Source organism: Strigops habroptila, chromosome 4, assembly GCF_004027225.2.
Source record: "Strigops habroptila isolate Jane chromosome 4, bStrHab1.2.pri, whole genome shotgun sequence".
Lineage (NCBI taxonomy): Eukaryota > Metazoa > Chordata > Aves > Psittaciformes > Psittacidae > Strigops > Strigops habroptila.
In genome coordinates this window covers 52,329,728-52,349,192 of record NC_046358.1, presented here as the reverse complement: position 1 = coordinate 52,349,192, position 19,465 = coordinate 52,329,728, and the positions used below count along the sequence as shown (strand labels likewise).

General features: G+C 39.2%; 1 protein-coding gene across 7 annotated transcripts in view; it reads right to left on the bottom strand.

Annotated features, from left to right (window-relative positions):
* PTPN5 (protein tyrosine phosphatase non-receptor type 5) overlaps nt 1-19,465 on the bottom strand; it is an 83,213-nt gene that overhangs the window by 58,985 nt on the left and 4,763 nt on the right. For all 7 annotated transcript variants that reach the window (XM_030483419.1, XM_030483422.1, XM_030483423.1 and 4 more), the window contains exon 3: nt 19,131-19,291. The gene's annotated coding sequence lies outside the window, so the exon portion shown is untranslated. The remainder of the gene's footprint in view (nt 1-19,130; nt 19,292-19,465) is intronic.

Sequence of the window (19,465 nt, the reverse complement as noted above, 5' to 3'; positions counted from 1 at the left end):
GAAAGAGCATCCTTTCTGTAGTCATCAAATAAGGGGCAAGCACCGACTACCAGCTGGCCAAAGCTGACCACTTGTATCTAATCTGTAAAGAAAATGTCAACACCCTGGAGAAAGGTTACCTGAAGTTTCTCGGGATTCTTACGTAAGTAATAAAAGGTCACCGCTCCTAAAGGGCTTTTCAGAAGCATACAGCATATGAAATGAACTCATTCACCTTACAGCTTGTTTGCATTCAGAACATGGTTTTGCCCTCCAAACACTCTCTAACAAAGGCTTTCAGCATCCTCTTTCCATAAGCTGAGCCTCCTTCACTGTGTGAAGTTGATTCCAAAGGTACACTCTCATCAGCTGAACTAACTGGCTTTGGTACTGTAGAAACAACCACAGACTGCAACAGTCTGCAAGACATCTATACCTGCAAGATGGTATGAAAGGCTGGTCCAATACAGCATTAAGGCTTATTTAGGCTATAATAAATAGATCAGCTAACCAATAAAAAGAAAAGAAAGATTTGTTTTTACCAGTTGCATAATTGAAAGTCCAGAGACCAGTAGCTCTAAGAGCCCTCACTGCACAGATAAACAAGACTTTCTGGTAAGAGACAGAATAAGCTTAGAACCAAGTCCAGAATGAGCTGAAAACATCCACTTCCTTGATTTTACTTACAGCTTAATACAAATAAATAAAAAACATGTTTGAGACAGCTATGGGCTGAATTTTAAAGGACTTTCTAAGGAGCTTTTAGGAGACAAAGGCTCAATCCTGAAGAAGTATGAAGGACTAAACAGCGAAAGTGCCCTCTCCTATAGATGTCCTGTTGAAATCACAGAGATCTCATTTCATTATAAACTATCTTTCCAGTTCTGAACAGGCTACTAAATCAAAGACCACCTAGATATTCAGACTCTGACACTGGGACATGAGGTGACCACTACATATAGATTAGCACATCTACATGTTCAAGAAAAAACATATTTTAAAGCAAGTCACATACTTGGAAGACACCAGGATACAAGACAGCATCCAGGTAAAAGCAAGTAGGCAGTCATGTGCGAGGCACTCCTCCAAAAATCACATCAATCAATACAGCACATCTTAGCATTAAACAATCCTCTGCTACTCAGGACAAGGGACCACTAAGTCAAGGCAGAAAACTTCCTGTAAATGCCTGGATACGTACTGCATCTTTCACTTGTAATACAAACATAGTATAGAGGAACTACGTAGGTCCAAGAATAAGAAATACTGCCTGTGTACATGGTGTGTGTCAAAACATAATCAAAAAGTTATTCTTAAAACTAGAAAAATCAGGCATAAAGCATACAGATGGTATTTATACTTTTACAGCCACTTTAGAAACACCTCTCCCTCCTTCACCAGAAAAGATGACAACCAATTATTTTCAGCTAAATGTTTTTATTGTTTGTTTTCTGTTTTCTTAAGTCAAAGTTCAAACACAGAAAAGATGTCTTGCAGGCAAGTCCCAAGGGGAAGCAAGTCCCAGGGGGAGCCAACCTTCTTTTACAGTGCAGGTACCATCCAAAACAACTAACAAACACTATAAAAAACCATGGATAGTTCCAAGCCCACTATCAGCAGCCTCACTGCTCCTTTGAAACTTTTGCCAATGACCTAATCGCCAGCCCTGTGCAACAGCTCCCAAGAAACAAGCTTCACAAGGCACTCACTCCAGTCCAGCAGCATGCCCATAAAGAATACAACCAAGAAGTAACTGGATTTTGTAAGTGAATGTCACTGGAAAAAAAGGAATTGGTGCCTCTTAACTCACTACTGAAGGCCAATTACATTCCCAAACTACATCAAGTGGTCTAATAAAAGATGCTATGCTTTTCTGTATAGCTCTCCCTATGCTACCTTATCTTAACACGAAGGGCTCTGATATCTGAACAGGTTTGCCCAGTATATAAAGTTATTATTTCTGTTAAGTGGAAGTATAATTGACTGCGCATGCTCTCAGTCTAATGCAAACAGAAGACAAGACTGCTAAAATTCAAGTAGTAAGTGCTTAGTGCTTTTACAAAAGCAGACTAAGAACATGTACACATAGTTACTGTGGTTCAGCTGACACAAGGTAACTTGATCATGCTTCTTAGTTTTTAACATAATACTTTTTGCAATAAGAGTAACCCCAAATGCTGTTCTTTGACCTCCCTTAGTGCTTACAGTGCACCACATGTCCAAATGCTGGTAATAAAAGGGTTTTCTTTACACACGCTGCTGTGAAGGAACCTGGTAACATGACATTTCCAGAAAGGCCAAATGAATAAGAATTAATGCTGAAACCGCAACCACAAGGTCTGTATTTCTAGGTCCTTGTAGCTTCTGGAAGGAAGGAGCTACCTCTTCTTAAGCTATATGCAACTGTTGTAGCCTGCCTTCAGTATAAGTGCTTTGCCAGACTCTACACTTAATCCCCTCCTCTACATTGCCTCAGCCTCCTCTCTCTCCCACCATGAAACTTAGGCAGTAGTTTTAAACTGTTGAAGCCCATCTATTGCCTAACACTCACCATCTTTCTGTCTCTCCAACAGCATGTGAACGATCAGAAGAAAATACCAGTAAAGCAAGGATAGTCTGGAATCACTCCTATCTCCGAATATGTATACAGCCTTATTCTCAATTACATTACATCTTGCAGCTGATGTGCAAACAATGTTCAGATTCGATAGCATTTTGCACCTAGTTTATACTGATGTAGAAGAAATATGCTTCCTTGTGCCCATGACTGTGAGGAAATCATTGAAGGCAGAGTAGTTTTACAGGAAGCCAGTCACCTTAAACAACAAAGGCGAAACAACTGCATGACCTTCCTTTTTAAACTCTTGCATGTCCTTTTTTATACTAACATGAGCAGCTAAAACCATTCATAGGGGTACTTAGCCAAATGCGTAAGTGCCAGCAAAATCAGGCTCCAAGTTAAGATTTTAGCACTTCATTTTGCTCCGTGTGAAACCCCTAGAGGATGTGTCACAGAGGATTGATAAACAATTGCAAAACTTCTGGTAGCAAGTACTCAGAAGCACATTCAGACTACTTCCTGGAAGCAGAGTGACTTTATCTTGTGCTCTGTATGAGCAAATCCCATATTTTTAAGCTACCAGCTTAATTGTTGCTGAAATAACTGTCATTGTCTGCCTAGACACAAACAAAACTTGTGCACATAATTACGTGAATATACAGCCTGGCACTGAAAGAGCAGCAAAGCAGGTTAATGTGCAGGAGTGTCATCATAGAACAGCAAAATGAATCCAGAGGGTATAACACAAAACACTAAGATAGTTTATTGCTACTGTTCACTTTTCTCTGTTCTTAGAAGGACGTAGAATCCAAAGAACACATCATCCCGGCAATCTGTAGTAACATGTTGCAAGATGCTCCCCCACTCCATCTACAACCCCAAATCAGACAAGAGTATTGCTAAAATTCAAGTAGTAAGTGCTTAGTGCTTTTACAAAAGCAGACTAAGAATACGTACACATAGTTAATGTGGTTCAGCTGACACAAGGTAACTTGATCACACTTTTTAGTTTTTAACATAATGTTGTTTGCAATTACAGTAGCCTGAAAAGGGACTACTCAGGGCCACACACTCTCGTTTCATCCTTATATTCCCTTTTCTCTGTCTTAAGAATGGACAAACCTGAAGACAGGGCCAAGTCTCCTGGGGCAAAGGAACAGAAATATTGTATTAAAATAAAGCGTGCACATAAGTGGTTTCTGTCTTGGAATCTGGAAACCAAGTTTAATTAACCAGTTGAATGGAAAGCACAGTTTATATAATGCAGACTATCTGTGGACTCTCACCCCAGTCATTCCACACAACCCCTTGTAACTGCTACTCCATGTAATAACATTTTTTTCCTGGTAAAAATAAAATAATTGCATGAGGGATTTATATTCCAACTTTCACAGAGATCAAGAAAGAAAAAACAGATTTTTAAAACAGAGGAAATAGAGAGCAATCCATATTGCACAGGCCGCTAAATAGTTCTGTAATGGAAATACAGCTTCTTTAACTCACAGAAATTAGTTTTTCATCAGATAGAAAACTATTCAACACTAAAAGGATATTGACAGATTCTGCCACAGTCCTGGAAAGAGTCTGAAGACTTCTGTCTTTGTTTACCTGTACTCTGGAAGCCTGCTTTCTGAAATACTGTATGCTTATGAGATAAGACAGTGAAAAGCATGATAAACTTGGAAAATTTTAGCTCTGTGAACGATCAAGATCTGTCCATTGAAGGCCACAAATGTAACTTGGTGGTTTGGGGTTCTGTCTTTAGTTTCCAGTGTCTCCATTTTTTTAATATTCGGCTGAAGAGACTGTCTTGCATTCTGTGTTTGCAGAGTTCTTAGCTCAGGGGCCTCAATTTCTCTTGGGGAATTTAAATGAGACTAGCATCCAAACAACCAACACTTAATTTAGCTTCATGTTGCATTTAAAGTGATCTAATCTTATACTGCTGCAGAGATGGTTTGTTTCATCCTGCTCAGTCTTCTCTATTGCATCACACCCAGCTATCTTATCTATCTATGCAGCAGCAAGGCTGCTGCTTCAGCTTGCAGAATTGATGGAAAAATAATTAATTTGGAGGGTGGATTACTCATCATTGGAGGAGTGAAAAGGGGACCATCTTCTGTGGAAGCTCACTGCTAGATTAAATGCAGAGTTGAACTGCATTCTGCTGACAGGGATTTACAGAACTTCCCTGGGTGTTCAGGTTAGTAATATCTGCACGGATATTTTAAAACTATGGCTAAGCAAGTATCAAATGGAATTCAACTCCTTTGTTACAGCATACTAATTTTTGTAAAAACCTCGCATTAATTTTATCAAAAAGAGATCAAACCTCAATCGGAGCAGTTAAATACAAAACTTTCCAACAACAATCCCACTGGAAAAACAAAAGTTTTTTTCCAGCCACTGAAAAAAAAAAAAAAAAAAAGAAAAGGGTAAACTCGGGTAATTACAATATGCACATTTATAACAGTTACTTGAAATTCTAATGTCATTTGCAATAGATCCATCATCTGGTAGTTTCAAAAACTTGATTATATATTAAAAACTATGACCAATATTGTTTTCTGTGCATAGAGATAAACATCCTGCTCAAGGATCTGAACTCCTATTTAAAAACAAAACCAAACATTAAGAATAAAAAGCACTCAGTATGGTTCTGAGACACATATGTGGCTGCATTGCATACTCCCTGCCTACACTGACAGTGTGGGAGCTCTGTTAGTCATCTAATGCGCATATTTGCTTGGCATAATGCCTCTACTTTCTCATGCAGGCAAGAAAGATGATCATCAGTTTACTGTATTCTTACATCTTCATTGCATGTTCATCAGTTGGTATGGCCAGGCCTTCCCAGTTCAAACTACAAGCTGCTAGGAGATAGACCAGTTCAAAGTGAAGCCCAAGGACTGGAAGGTTGTTAAGCACATCTATAAAGACAAGGGGGACTTTTAGTTTGATGCTGCTTAGACACATGTTTTGGTGGGACCTAACAAAATGTTTATTTTGAGAATAAGGACCTTTTACTGAACAGAAGCCTAATTTAGTTTTGCTTTCAACCCCGACACAGATCCTTTTACTGTCTTCAAGGGCATTAGAGGTTCTCAGGTTCTTTGCTTTAACTGTCCTTCTCTGCCTCCATTCTGGAGGAACCTGGAGCAGAACCTGAATTTAGTTTTCAAGTAAGGCTGTCGTAAGACCTCCTTGCCCAGACTATAGCAGGGTCACATAGATCCCACCCTTCTGGCACCCCAATTTCATTTAAACCATACAAAACACATACAAGAAAGGTAGACACCTTTTTACTGTAACATTGACAATGAAACCTGAAGAGGAAGTGGAGGAGGCAGAACTTCCAGGTGCCTCAATGTTGTCAGACCTTGAAGAAGTGACTCCGGCCATTCCCCCTCCCAATGGCCCTGGATGCTGCAAATTACTTTTTTTACCATGAGATACTTCATTTTACAACCTTCTTTGTATAGAATTTAAAAAAGCACCAATTCAACTGTTTTCTGACACACGAGGGAAGAAGTGCTTTGAGGGGAAGTAGCTCACACTGTTTCTTACGTATCTCAGTTGTGAACCCACTTAACACTGATTACTGTATTTATGACAAGGAGAAGTCTCATGCTGTCCCACTCCACTGTGGAAACTGGCAAGGCCAGCCTTTCAAGGGCAGTCTGGGACTGCTTTGCAGGACCTCTTCTAACCCCTTTATTATGAAGACACTGCCCAAGTGCCTTCAGCAACACGGGCTGCTGTGCCTCTGCTGTTTTTGCCCCAAATGTGCACAAGTTTGGATTCCTGAAGACTGCAATGCTTTGGTGTAATATGTGCTGACTGCACTCAGTGTGTTAGTATCTAGCTGAAAGGAACAGCTTTTGACAAGCAAGAGTTCAGAATAGGTAAGATCTGGTCTGATGTAGTGGAGCTCTGTCTTTAAATTCTATGATTGTAAGACAGAAGAAATATGTGGGAAGCATCCACAATAATCAACCATATCAAGTTAATTAGCAATTAATTTAGTGAGCTACTAAAGTCTAACAAAAATGAATCCTGAGAGATTCTGGTCACAGTTACTCTGATGTAAATCTATATTAACTCCTAGAGAGAACATCAATCTCCATGACAGTTACTTCAGATTTACACCCAGCTACTCTGAATTTGTGCACTTGTTTTCACAGCCGTGTGGGAGATCTGTCTCAACACAAATCAGCTCTGCTCTCCTGCAGATTTTTCAAGGTACACAGAGTTACATTTCTGTAAAAATCCAACCTCAGTGAAATGGGGAAATTAAATTCTCTGCTCTGATGAAACCTAAGCCTCCCACATAACAGACAAAACCCTGCTACAGAACCAGCCACTACATGTGGTCACAATGTGCTTCTCAGCTCTTAAGTCTTCGGGCAGTAAGGATAATTCCCTCTCACTGGATTTCATGAAGCGCAACAGCAAGCATCAGGATTACTACATTCTTCCATGCCTGGAACTCTCATGAGTATTATGAATACCAGATCCACAGAGTGCACAGTTTTGAGTCCAGCCTCACAACCCTACCAAAATCCACAGAAGTCTTTCAAGGTCATCTTTTTAAAATGGTAAAGAGGGGGTAAACACCTTCTGGCTATTAGAACTACCCCATGTGCTATATGCTTCAGCTGCATCAAAAACTTGATATGAAAAAGGAGTTACTGTCCTGCCACATAGCCCTTCACCCTCCTACCAACTCTACTCAGCTCTGCATCCCTGTCTCTGCACAGCCATCAGCTCCCCCTTAAGCTAATCGCTGGATTAAAATGATACAATGCCCCTTTCCCACCCACACGAATCTCAATAAAAGTAGTGCAGCACTGCTCATGAAATTCTAAGTTGATTCAGATAAGGAAATGTTTGTATGCTTCTGGGTGAGCCAGAGTACATGTCATAAGTAAGAAAGAGAAGAAACAGATCACAAGCAACATACAGATGCTAGCGCTGTAATTCTGAATTCAATGTATGTCCAAGGAGCTTGTCAAATGGTCTGTGGAAACATGGAGAGATACTTAGAGCCACTTCTGCTAGACATCTTAAATTCACATTAAGAACCTGCATCAAACCCATTCCTGTGAGGATTTTTTTTAAGCAAACTATAAATGTCCCCATACCAGCCTAACTTGAAAGCATTGGACATACTTCTACCCCCATTCCAGTGATGGTTATGTTAGCACTGCAGATCCTAACTGCCTCATCTAGATTTATCCTTTGCAGGAACTGGCTACATTAAAGAGCCCAGAATCTGCTTGATATTCCTTTGTTTCATGCTGTAAGTGGGGTTTATAGGGTTACTCAAGATGATCCAGCAAACTCAAAGCATGGTCTTCATGCATTCATAAGGATGTTTCAGAGCTGTATTTCATTTTGGAATATTTTTTTCTTCTCTCACATAAAATATAACTCTGAAGAATGTTTAATCATTCAATATTAGTGTGGATTCATGATCTTTCAGCATTGAGTCTCCATCAAAACAGTCTGATCAGCTTATGAGCAAGCATCATACTAGCAAAGCATATGGCATAAGTAAAGGTAGTCAAAATTTTCATGGTTCCCAGCATCTGTAGAGTTCAAACAGTGTAGGTCAAGTACATCCACAAGTCAGCCCACAGCAGAATACACAGAAGAATGTAAATACCATCACTAAATAAGCTTTTGTCTTCAGTAGTATTCTAAAATAAAAAAAACTAAAAAAGGAAAAAATAAAAAAAAGGCTATTTTCATGGTTAATATTAGATTGGGGGAGGCACATATTTTGAATCCATAAAATTGCTTGAAAGGGGAAGCAGCATTTTAAAGGACCCACTAATTCATTTACTCTCAAGAACAAGAAAAGAATAAATGAAAAAGAGAGATAAGTAGCCAGGTTTTTTCACAAGAAAGAGTAAGTCTCACTTCAGTATTTAAATGAAGTGGCTGAAAAGTATTTGGCAATCAAGTTGAAAACCAAATGGCAATTTCCAGGGTGTCACACTTTGAAAGGTAGTATATGATAGCTAAATAAATGCTGATCTTTAAAAAAAGTTGACATTTTAGATTAACAATTCTACACAAAAGAATTTCCTCTACATAGGCCAGTTTGGTTCTTATAATTAGACCTCCCAAAAACTCTTAAACTTTTATGAATTTGTCCACAGATCCAAGTTATATCACAGTATAGTAGGACGAGTGTTTTAAGAATACCTATTCCGGAATGAGGATGTATGTGAAGTTGTTTAGAACGTTATGTTACATGGATAACCTGCAAATAGTACAGACTATTGTAGCATCTCACAATAAAAAACAATTCAACCTTTTCCTAAGATGAAGCTAAATAACCTAGCCTCCAGATATACCAAGAACTAAACAAATCTCACAGCGCCCTATAATGCTTATCTGAACTTCCATAAAAATATTGGGTGGAAATAAAACTAGAATTACATATACATCTCACGTGCCTTTTCTGAATCTGAGCTTCACCAACAGGTGAGATAGGAATTCAGTTGGTTACTAAGGGCTAGGCATGAATATCCTGCTTAATTTATAGAAGACTAACTGGACACAAAGCATTTGTACCATTTCTCCGGCATCTCCTCAGCTGACTCATCCTCCTGCCTGAAGTACAGCATGGAAGTAAACCAAAGTAAAACAGAATCTCTCATATTATCAGAATGAAAATTGCTTTGTACAGCAGCAAGACTAAACAGACTAAAACCAACTAGAATGAAAACTAGACTAAAACCAAAATTGAATGCCAGTTTGCAAACTGCCATTAAATTTCCAGGAAGCTAATCCACCAAGGAGCATACTGCACCCTAGAGAGTCCTTAATGAATAGTGTCACATTTGGAATAGGCCAGTTAAGGTTGTGTCAGCATCTACATTATAAATCCCTAATTATATGTTAGTAAAACAATCCCGAAACTTACTGAAACTTCATATACAGGGTTCCAGTCTGGGAAGACAGACTCTGGGAGGGAGGTGAGGAAAAAGTGTTCGTAACTAGGGTAGACTGGATTTCATGTTTTATTTGAAAATAATAAAAACTAAAAAATAAAAAAGAGAGAGAGAAGCTTGGAAACATTTCAAGTTCCAAAAGCAGAGAACATTTTGGCAGGCATTTAAGGCCAAGTCCTGGAGGTTGTAAATGCCCTTGAATCTAATCATAGTGGGACATATGAGGGATTACCAGTGTCTAGTACCTGTTTTTATCAATGGGTGCTAAAGAACATAGCTGTTTCTGGGGTCTGGATCACTGTCTATCTGTACTTGATCTGTTATTCTCAGTTTAGAGTGCTTGGTCCTGCTTCCACCCCAGGGCTGTTGATGTCAGGAAGGTGAGCACTAGAAACTTTCAAACATGATGAAATATGCAGTATATAGAAGAGCTTTACGCACATAATATACTTTGCATTAGATAGAGCATTATTCTCCCCTTGATGTTTATATGGTATATTTCACAATATCTCGGCATTGTTTCTTTAAATAGATAATATACAGAATCAGATTTGGAGCTCTTACAGCTTCCAAACCCATCAGCTGGAGCAGAGTGCATGCCTCTGACTTCTACTTCTTGGAAATGGACGGCAGTAGTGGGGAGGGGAAGCAGCATTAGACAGTTTTAAGAGAGTGGAGAGAGCGGAGGCACTTCATGCCCAAGTCTGCAGTATGTGATCTCAGTACCAAAGTAAGGCCAGTAGGGTCTTTTTAAAAGTAAGGATGGTAAAGCCAAAGTAAAGCCAGTAAGTGGTTTCAGTACCAAACAGAGGCCCACTTGCTGGCTGCTCCCATCCTTCATTGTCCTGAGGTCCAGGCACTGGTGTCCCTAAATGTCTTGTGATACTCCACTCTGTATCCTTCAATATTTCTGTTACCTTCACAGAGGTGCACGTGGGCCAAAGTGCCTCAGGCCTTGGCTGCAACCACTTGTGAACCCCAGCCAAGTGGCAATGGAGCATGGGAGATCCCCCTTTTATCCTGCTGCATGCATTGTGGCTCTGTGCCCAGGTGACAGCAAAATGGTATCAGGGCCCCGGGCCCATGTCACAGCCTCCCCTGCTTGGGCTTTACCAGCTCAGCATTGATTACTACCCCTTCAAAGCACCTACCCATGTTAAAAACACTACGTTTCTTCTCAAGCCCAGGCTGTAGCTCAAAAGGCAGTGGCAGTCTGCTATGACTCGGCTTAGAGAGGAAGCCAAGTATAAAAACTCAGGTCCTAGGTCAGGACTCAGGAGCTACCCACCCTGTCCAGTATAAGACTTCCCACATTAAGACAGTATTGTCTAAATGTTATTTAATTATTTGGATACTACAAGCTACAAAAGGGCTATATATATACATGTACATGCAATACGATCACCTTAATGTACCCAGGTTTGAAAAGCTTATCCATTCACCACATTAAAAGCCTATAAGTGAACAATCAAGACACTCATCTTACTAGCAATTACTGATTAGAAATCATACTGTGACTCAGAACCTTGCCTTCACACACTGCTGTCTCCCCAGCATGAACTATGGTGAGCCTGACCTTCTTACATAATTCCTCTTTTTCCACGAACAGGCTGAGTTTACTAGCATGGTAAGTCAGTCTTAAGAAAGAATAGAACAGAGAGCTGACAATGCTTTAGAAAGAGAACAGTTTTCTTGTTTCCACCACTGTACCAAATGGCATCTTCCTGCTTGCTAAATAGCCACCTTCTCAGGTTGAACTGCCCCATTGCTCTTGGGGTGCCACACATCACTGAACAAAGCAAAACTGATTATTCCAAAATGATGAATTCAGCACCTCAAATCATCAGTGTATCACTACCATATACATTTAGCCTGTTGCTGACACAGCCTTAAAAACTAATGAGTTCTCTAGGGAGTATAAAGACATAATGCTCAAAGCAAAAAAAGCTGCTGCCAATACTGTTTTCCTCTCCCTAGACACCACATCAAGTCAAAAACAGAAGGGCAGCTTTTGCCCCTCAGCAGAGTATCAGGATCCTTTCTGACAGAAAAAAATACCTATGGTTGTGTGGACAGGCCTTGAAATTTCACAACCTGAAAGCCATCACCATGTAGTCTGATCTTATTCCCTTTGCCATCTGGGGGATTTCTGCCATCAAGTTCAACATGAAGAGAAATTAAAATTCATTTTGGGATAACTTCTGAAGTTATCTTGGTCCAAGTTTTGTGAAGATGCTAAACCTTACTTAGAAATAACGACCTGCAAACAACTGAAGGGGGTGCTTAGTTTCTCCAGCTCTAACTTGATTTCTCACTTTTCCTTTTCTGTGCAGTAGTTAACACACCCACAGATATGATATGGCATATACACAGGACAGCAGTCATTTATGTAAGGCCCCTTCTTTAAAGAACTATCTCACACAAAGGGGAACAACAGCAGATGGGGCTCTGCTTATGCATTATATTCTTCAAATGCAAATGCCTGGCAGTTGCAGAGGGGTATAGGAACAACCCTTTTCTCATCCTTTCCAGCCCCTGCTTTTCATGCCATCACTGCACACAAAAGATGCAGAAATAAAACAGCTTCTTTTGCCTTCCAATCCCTTTGCTTCCCCAAAACCACTCTCCACATCAAACAGTGTCACTGAGAAATAGTTTACCAGAAAAAGGTTTAGAAATCCTCAAAATGGGTTAAGAATTATAACCAATTAATGGCTCCAAAATGACACAAGAAGGGATTAGCACAGAAAAGGAGCTTTAAAATTTACACTGATCTAAGGTCTGAGATAAGTTCTTGAACAACAGGAAAAAAAGTGCTCCTCTAGGACAAAGAAGCAGTATCATGTAAATCACTATCACTAGCAAGCAAGGCTTTATCTTGCTCGGCATGTTAGCAGGATCTCAGATATCTGCTCATCTCTAGCTCTGGTAACTTATGAAGCATCAGTTCCTAAAATCATGCAGCAACCAAACAAGAAAGCTGGCAATCACAAGCAGGTAGGCAGAATGATTAAGTGCTCCAATATTTCAGGAAATGGCCTAGAAACGGCTGGATGGATTGATACGGCATTTTCCAGCACCAATGCTGGTTTCAAGATGGTATTTCCAAATACCCACTGTGTTCTTAGAATCACAGAGCATGATGTCCATAGCAATCAGTTGCAAAAGAGGAACAAAAACCAGAACCAAACAATTCTTTTATGTATCCTTTAGTGGTGGCCATCAGCTCATTTCAGTCCATGACAAAGTCCCTCGCAAATAAGGGATTCTGTAGCTTCCAGGGGAAAGCTGCTCCTTTCATACCTTGACAACATAAAACAGAAGCTCCTAATTTAAGAGGATGTAGTGGACAAAGAGGGCAGTATGTGCTTCCTTGGTTTGAAGCCTTTGTGGCAGAAGGCTACTCAGCTCTTTGTGAGAGAGAGAGAGGGAAAAAACATACATAGCTAGGAGATGACACTTGGGCTGGAGAAGTGACAGACACAGATGAAAAGGATGAGAGGCATGCATAGAGCAGCAGAGATTGGTATCAGCTGGGAAAAAAAAAAAAACCAAAGGAAGAAAAGCTTGTAGGCATAGATAGAAAACTATGTTCCAAGCTGGAATAAACATCCAGTTTCAAGGACAGTAAATCAGCTTAGAGATCTGCTCTCAATTTCTACTTCTGTTCAGTATCAGCAACCAAGGGAGTAAGTAGGATGGCTTAATAAAGCAAATTCCCAAATGACCACAGAAACTATTTCATATTCCAGCTAGCCTTGGACTGCCTTCTCTTCCCAGCATAATCAGCAATCTCATAGGCACAGCTTTACAAATCCCAGGGCACCAGATAAATGCCACTAAGCTGTGACAGAACACAGTAAAGCCAGAAACAGTATTAGCAGGACCTGACTTTTAAGCAAGCTTGCCAAGCAGAAACTTTTTCTAAATCCTTCATACAAAGGTAATGGTTTCCTCTGTCCAAACAGAGAAACCAACACCATGCCTGAATCAGCATCTTGCCACCGGCATAATTTTTTGGCTTAAAAATCTCTTTATGTACCACTAAAGTCATGCCCACAACTAACATGAAGCAATGCTTCTCAATTTCATCTAATGTAAACTAATATAACGTAATCTAATCCACTTAAGCATAACAGAGTCTGAAAACTGATGTTTCAGAGCCTGAAAACTGATGTTTCAGGCTGCACACAATACACTGCAGATAAAACTTTTTACAAGGGCATGTAGTGACAGGACAAGGGGTAATGGCTTTAAACAAAAGAGGGTAGATTTAGATGTTAGGAAGTTCTTTACCATGAGGGTCATGAGGCACTGGCACAGGTTGCCTTGAGAAGCTGTGGCAGTGGAAGTGTTCAAGGCCAGGTTGGATGGGGCTTTGAGCAACCTGGTCTAGTGGAAGGTGTCGCTGCCTGTGGCAGGGGATTGGAACTAGATAAGCTTTAAGGTCCCTTCCAACCCAAACCATTCTAGGGTTCTGTGATATGACCTAGCATCACTACAAAATTATAGAGCATTGTATCTCCATTCGTGATCTGCTACCCACTGGCAACATGAAGAACCATGACAAAGAGCCAAAACTAAATTCAGTATCAAGATCTACAGTGTTTCCAATCAGGATTCTAATGGGTCAGAGTGCCAGAGAACATACACAATTCAAAGGGACATAGGCCATATTTTTCCCCCAAAATTTCAGGACATACACTGTTGTAAATGATGCTCAAAGCTCAAAAGAGATAAAAGTTAAAAAAATGGAAGTGCCAATTTCAGGGAAAAAATACATAATTCAGAAACCAGAGATGTTATAAAATACACATAGCATTGAGAATGTTACATATGCTTGCAGTAATTTACCTCAAAGAACAGAGCACTTAGGGTCTGAAACATGTTTAAAACAATAAATAAAGGGCTAAAATACAGCATCTGGGCACTCAACTCCTTATGTATTTCAGTATGTTAGGCATCATGTAAGTATGTCAGAAGTCCCCCTCTAATTTAAAAGAAAATGTTAACTATTTTAATTATGTGGGCATTCTAAATGGGCTCTGAAACGTAGAAACAATCACCAGCAGAATAAAATAGCTATTACATGCTTTTTAGTCACAGGATTTGCTACAATAATTCATGAAGCTCCCAACAGTTTCATAACAAAGTAGTCACATCTGCAGTTTCACAGAAATGATCATGCCTGTGCCAATGTTTCATCTTATGAATGTTTGCAGGCTCAGATTTCCATGTTTAGAAGAGGACTGAAACAAGCCAACTACTTAAATTATTCCACCTCCCTGTCTTGCTATTCTCAATCTTAAGGAGCAAATGCTTTGGTCATTGTAATGGAATGGTGTCAGTAATCTGTACTGGCAAGGGAGGCTCTGATGCAAAAGACGACAGCTACAGCCAAGCCCCAGGCTGGTAATATGCACTGTTACTGAAAATAAGGGAACAGATGCTGTTGGAGCACCAAATGGAAGATGTTCTGGAAAAGAAAATAAACAAATCTAGCCATAGTCAACAAGTCAAGGTACAGGAAGGAAGCAGCAAGTCTTTGTTTCTAGAAGTAACAAGTGCTCTGTGGAACCATCAGAAAAAATGTACAGTGTGATGAATAAAATGGATTCCCTTTTCCAGAATCTCTGGATGATGCTAGAAAAAATATGAAGCATATTTTATTTACCTGTAATAAAATAAACAACACAAACAACAAAACCAAAACAAAAACCCAACACAAAAAAACCCCAAATGAACCAAACAAAACCTGCCCTCCAAACAAACAAAAAACCCACCACCACCATCCCCCCCCAAAAAAAACCCATGACAAACCAAGAACAAAAAAACAAACCAAACAGGCAAGTGTAATTCAGTGAGCTGACAGAAAATTCAAAAGTGGTATCATATACCCAAGGGAACGCTTCAAATAACATCTCCTGCAAAACAAGTACTGTCTTAGAGAGGGCGAATCAACATGCCTAGGTTGCTTCTAAGTGTCCTGACCTAAACAGCATGACCTAAATCTTGCAAGAGTAGAGAAAAATGAAACTTCAAGCCCATAAAGATTCTTTCTCACTGCCATTAGCAGGCCTGCAATAGACTGTCTTCCGTATTATTTTATGGGAGTATATGCCTGAATTTTAAATACCCAAAGTTTGGTCAAGTCCAAGACACTGCTGAGATGCAAAATTTCATTACTGATTGAGAAACACATGGAATGCATCCAAGGAGATCCAGCTGCTTGCCTTCTGAGTAAGTAGCTACTTAGTAGTAGAATTGTAAGAATAGGTCTCCAGAGTGGCTGTGTGGAAAAACTTGTGGTGTTTGCATGCTGTCACCCCAGCTGCACATGACAACTGCCAACCTACAACCCACACACTGCTTACGAGAACCCAATTTTTGAAGCTGAGCTGGGATCAGTGAGCAGGTTCAATCGGCTGTTCTGTTCCCCTGTATTTTTCCCAGCTAAAGAAGAAACTTTTCAACTCCTCTCTCCCACTTACAACAGTCATTCTACACACATGAAGTAAAACTCTGATCCTGGCAAGCTGGTAGGAGGTAGGAATGGGGCTACAAAAAAAAAAAAAAAAAAACACCACCAAACCATACCAAAAAAAAACCAAAAACAAACAAACAGAAACCCAAACCAAACTAATCAAAAAACCCAAAAACCCACCAAACAAAAAAGGGCTAATTTCTGTTGGTTTAGCACACCTCAGTTTTTTGAATCCTGCCTTGCAAAAGGATCCAAAGCTTGCTATACTCCATTAGAGTCTTTCCCTTATCCCACCTCCATAAAGTATTCAACTGCACCCTAAAACAGTCTGCAATGCTGTTGGTTGCTAAAAATCTCCTGCCATTGAAGCAGCAGGAAGAGAAAGAACATAGCAATTGAAATGACCTGCTTTTACAGACTGTAATCTGTTATGAAAACTATTATTTATAGCACCTGATAGACATAGTTCAGAATACCGTCACCTTACAAAATTCTGAGCTTTTTTTAGTAGTTTTGGTTATTAAAGGATATTTGAAAAAGCTCTACGCACCTTTACAAAATACTAGCATTTGTATTTCCTAGCAAACTGAGATAAGATTAGAGGCTCATGATATTGCTGGTGTTACAAACTGAATATGTCTTCCCACTGAATGGGAGTAGCAACAACCTACAGGGGAAAAGGAAATGTTTATCTCGGGGTAGAAAGCACAAGGATTGCTACTTTCTGGGGCGTGGAATTCAGGAAAAAATGAGATACAACCTCATTTTGAAAGTGACATCTACATTCATCCAAATGAATTCATCATCTAAATTCATCTAGATCACCTCTGCTAAGAAGTGAAGTCAGAAGAGAATTAAACTATACATTAAACAGTAATGTAAGTTGTATGCTGTAGTTTCAGTATGAAAGGAGGTATGCACAAACCTAATATTAGTATTTACAAATGGTCCTGTTTTAAAGATACGAAAGTTTCAAGTTTCTGCTTCTACAAATGTTAGAAACAATATAGGTAGGATATGAAAAAAAAAAAAAAAAAAGACCCCAAAAGAAATATAGACTAACTGAAGGTAATCAGAACATTCCAAATTATCTCTCCTCCACCTCAATTAAAAATATTATTTTCTAAAAGATTTTCAATTTAAATTTAAGTTCAATCACAATTTTAGAACATGTTTTAAGTCACAGGACAACACTGAATTTGTTGCAATACTTCTTTTGAGACTAATTCGCAATGATTTCATAGGCTGACATGGTCCCACAGTGCAAATACTCCACCGTCAAATACTTAGGAGCTTGACATTAAAAACATAACTTACGACTTGTGTACTACAATGAAAATTTAAAAGTTATCAATTTTAACCAAAATTTCTACAAATAATTTACTGTTTTAAAAGACTATTTCCTTCACACATCCCGTTTATTGCTTTGCATGCATCAACAGCCCCCGCTGTCCCATGACTGCTCCTCTGCCATTTATTTCAAGCAATTTTATACTTTACTGACTTAAGTTTACAGACTAGTGCTATTCTACACCCACTTTCAACATATAATTTTTAATGACACATAACACAAGGTATCTTTACCTGTACCCCTTGCATTTGAATAAAGGGTATATGCATCTCCAGACACACACAACTCTCAGGATCTAGGGAGACTGTTATTTCTAGTTCTAATTCTTATTTCAGTAAACATATATTTCAAGAAGTAATGAATGTCACAGAGTCACTTCTCTGCTGCACTAGTAATACAAGATGCACTGTTACCTGAATAAACAGCTATGACTGTAAACAGAAAACATTCTTCTAAATAGAAGTGTTCTGTTCACTATAGATATGGAACAAAGGAGCGGATATCTTAAGAGGATATTTAACCTTGACTTTTCATATTGAGTTCACAGATGAAAATACACATTTTTACCAAAGCACGTGTACTTTGAAGATCTTTGTGCTTTTGTTACACTTCAACTTCCATTGTTATTGGGCTCCTTTTTCGTTTTATTCCCCTTTAAGTTTAGATGTGATTTCATGAACTTCTGCGATAGTAATTTACATCTAAGAGTCTGTCTACACAGGACTACCTACCAGAACAGCCATTCTGAATATTTAGGCATATACATTTCCATGTACATAGTCTGCTTCTGTAAAAGGTGTGCATGTGTGGAAAATAAGCTTGGTACACTAATGTTAGCAAATTTCCATATGGAAATTAGCCTTCCGTTTCCCAACAAAATACATCCGTCTCCTGCATCTCTCAGGGTCACAGAGGAACGAAAGACAGGATTTGATCACTGCCTACTTACAAGTAAAAAAATGCTTCACTTTCCGCATTTAGTGTTTCTTACAGGAACTCTGTAATGAAGGTGAAATGAAATGGAAGTTGGAGATTCTTTCACTTTTTGAAATGGAAAATCTAAGTCTGCTGGACTTGTCCACTAAAATATCCACTAACATTGATTACCTCCCCCCCTCCTGCAGGAGCAGTTATCAATCTTGTATCTACCAAGCAGTGTTATTTTTGTATTTAATATTGGAGTTACAACTGTGTAATGTATTCAAGACATAACACTTACAACGCAATGTTAGCATCCTAGTCTCCTGACTTGTATCCTGTTTACTATTGACAGGACCCTATATTGCAAAAAGCCTCAGCGGTCAAAAAGACTTTGCAAGGATATAGACATCATTGATATGAAATATTTTGCCTATTTCATGCCATCAGTGATTTCATGAACTTTGTCAGGTTCAGGTTTCAAAGAGCCTTCTGCAAATGAACTGAGATCTTCAGAACACACAGCTTTCAAAATAAAGATTCCTTTGTAACCACTGGTTTCAGTCATGCTGTGAGTTTACACTACCATTTCCTAGATCTCCTAGCAGTTCTGGAAACAAGTAGCTCAAGAATGATGGGTGCAGATCTCATGGTTCACCAGGGTAAATAGAACTACTTCCTCTAATGTAGAGGGATTAAATTCACACTCACATGTAGAGAAAAAATAATTGCTCCACGGTCACATTAGTGCAACTGAACAGAAACAAACACATCTGCACAGGTCCTGAAAGCAGACTCTGGCCCACTATTAAGTTTCATCAGTTCAATAACTTCTTGTAAAGTCAAGGACATCTCGTCCTTCTTAAGACTTACAATTTCAGACTAGACTATGGTGCCATCTTATGCTGTCAGTGTCTGCCAGGAACTCTTGAGCTCTATCCTCCATCAGCTTCTTTAAGAAACATTCTTATCTTGCACAAAACTGCTGTCTTCAGAGTCCTGGGTGCTCATCAGCACTTTTAATGAAACATGACCTGTGGACAAACGAGCGATAGAACAATTCTAGTGATATATGAATTGCAACATTTGAATGATTTAAAAAACCCAGTATAATTAAGACCAGCTGTGTCATAGGTTATGCTGTTTAATGAAGTGGTATATGCAGACAGACATCAGTTTGGATAGTGACATGTTAGCTGTGTGACAGA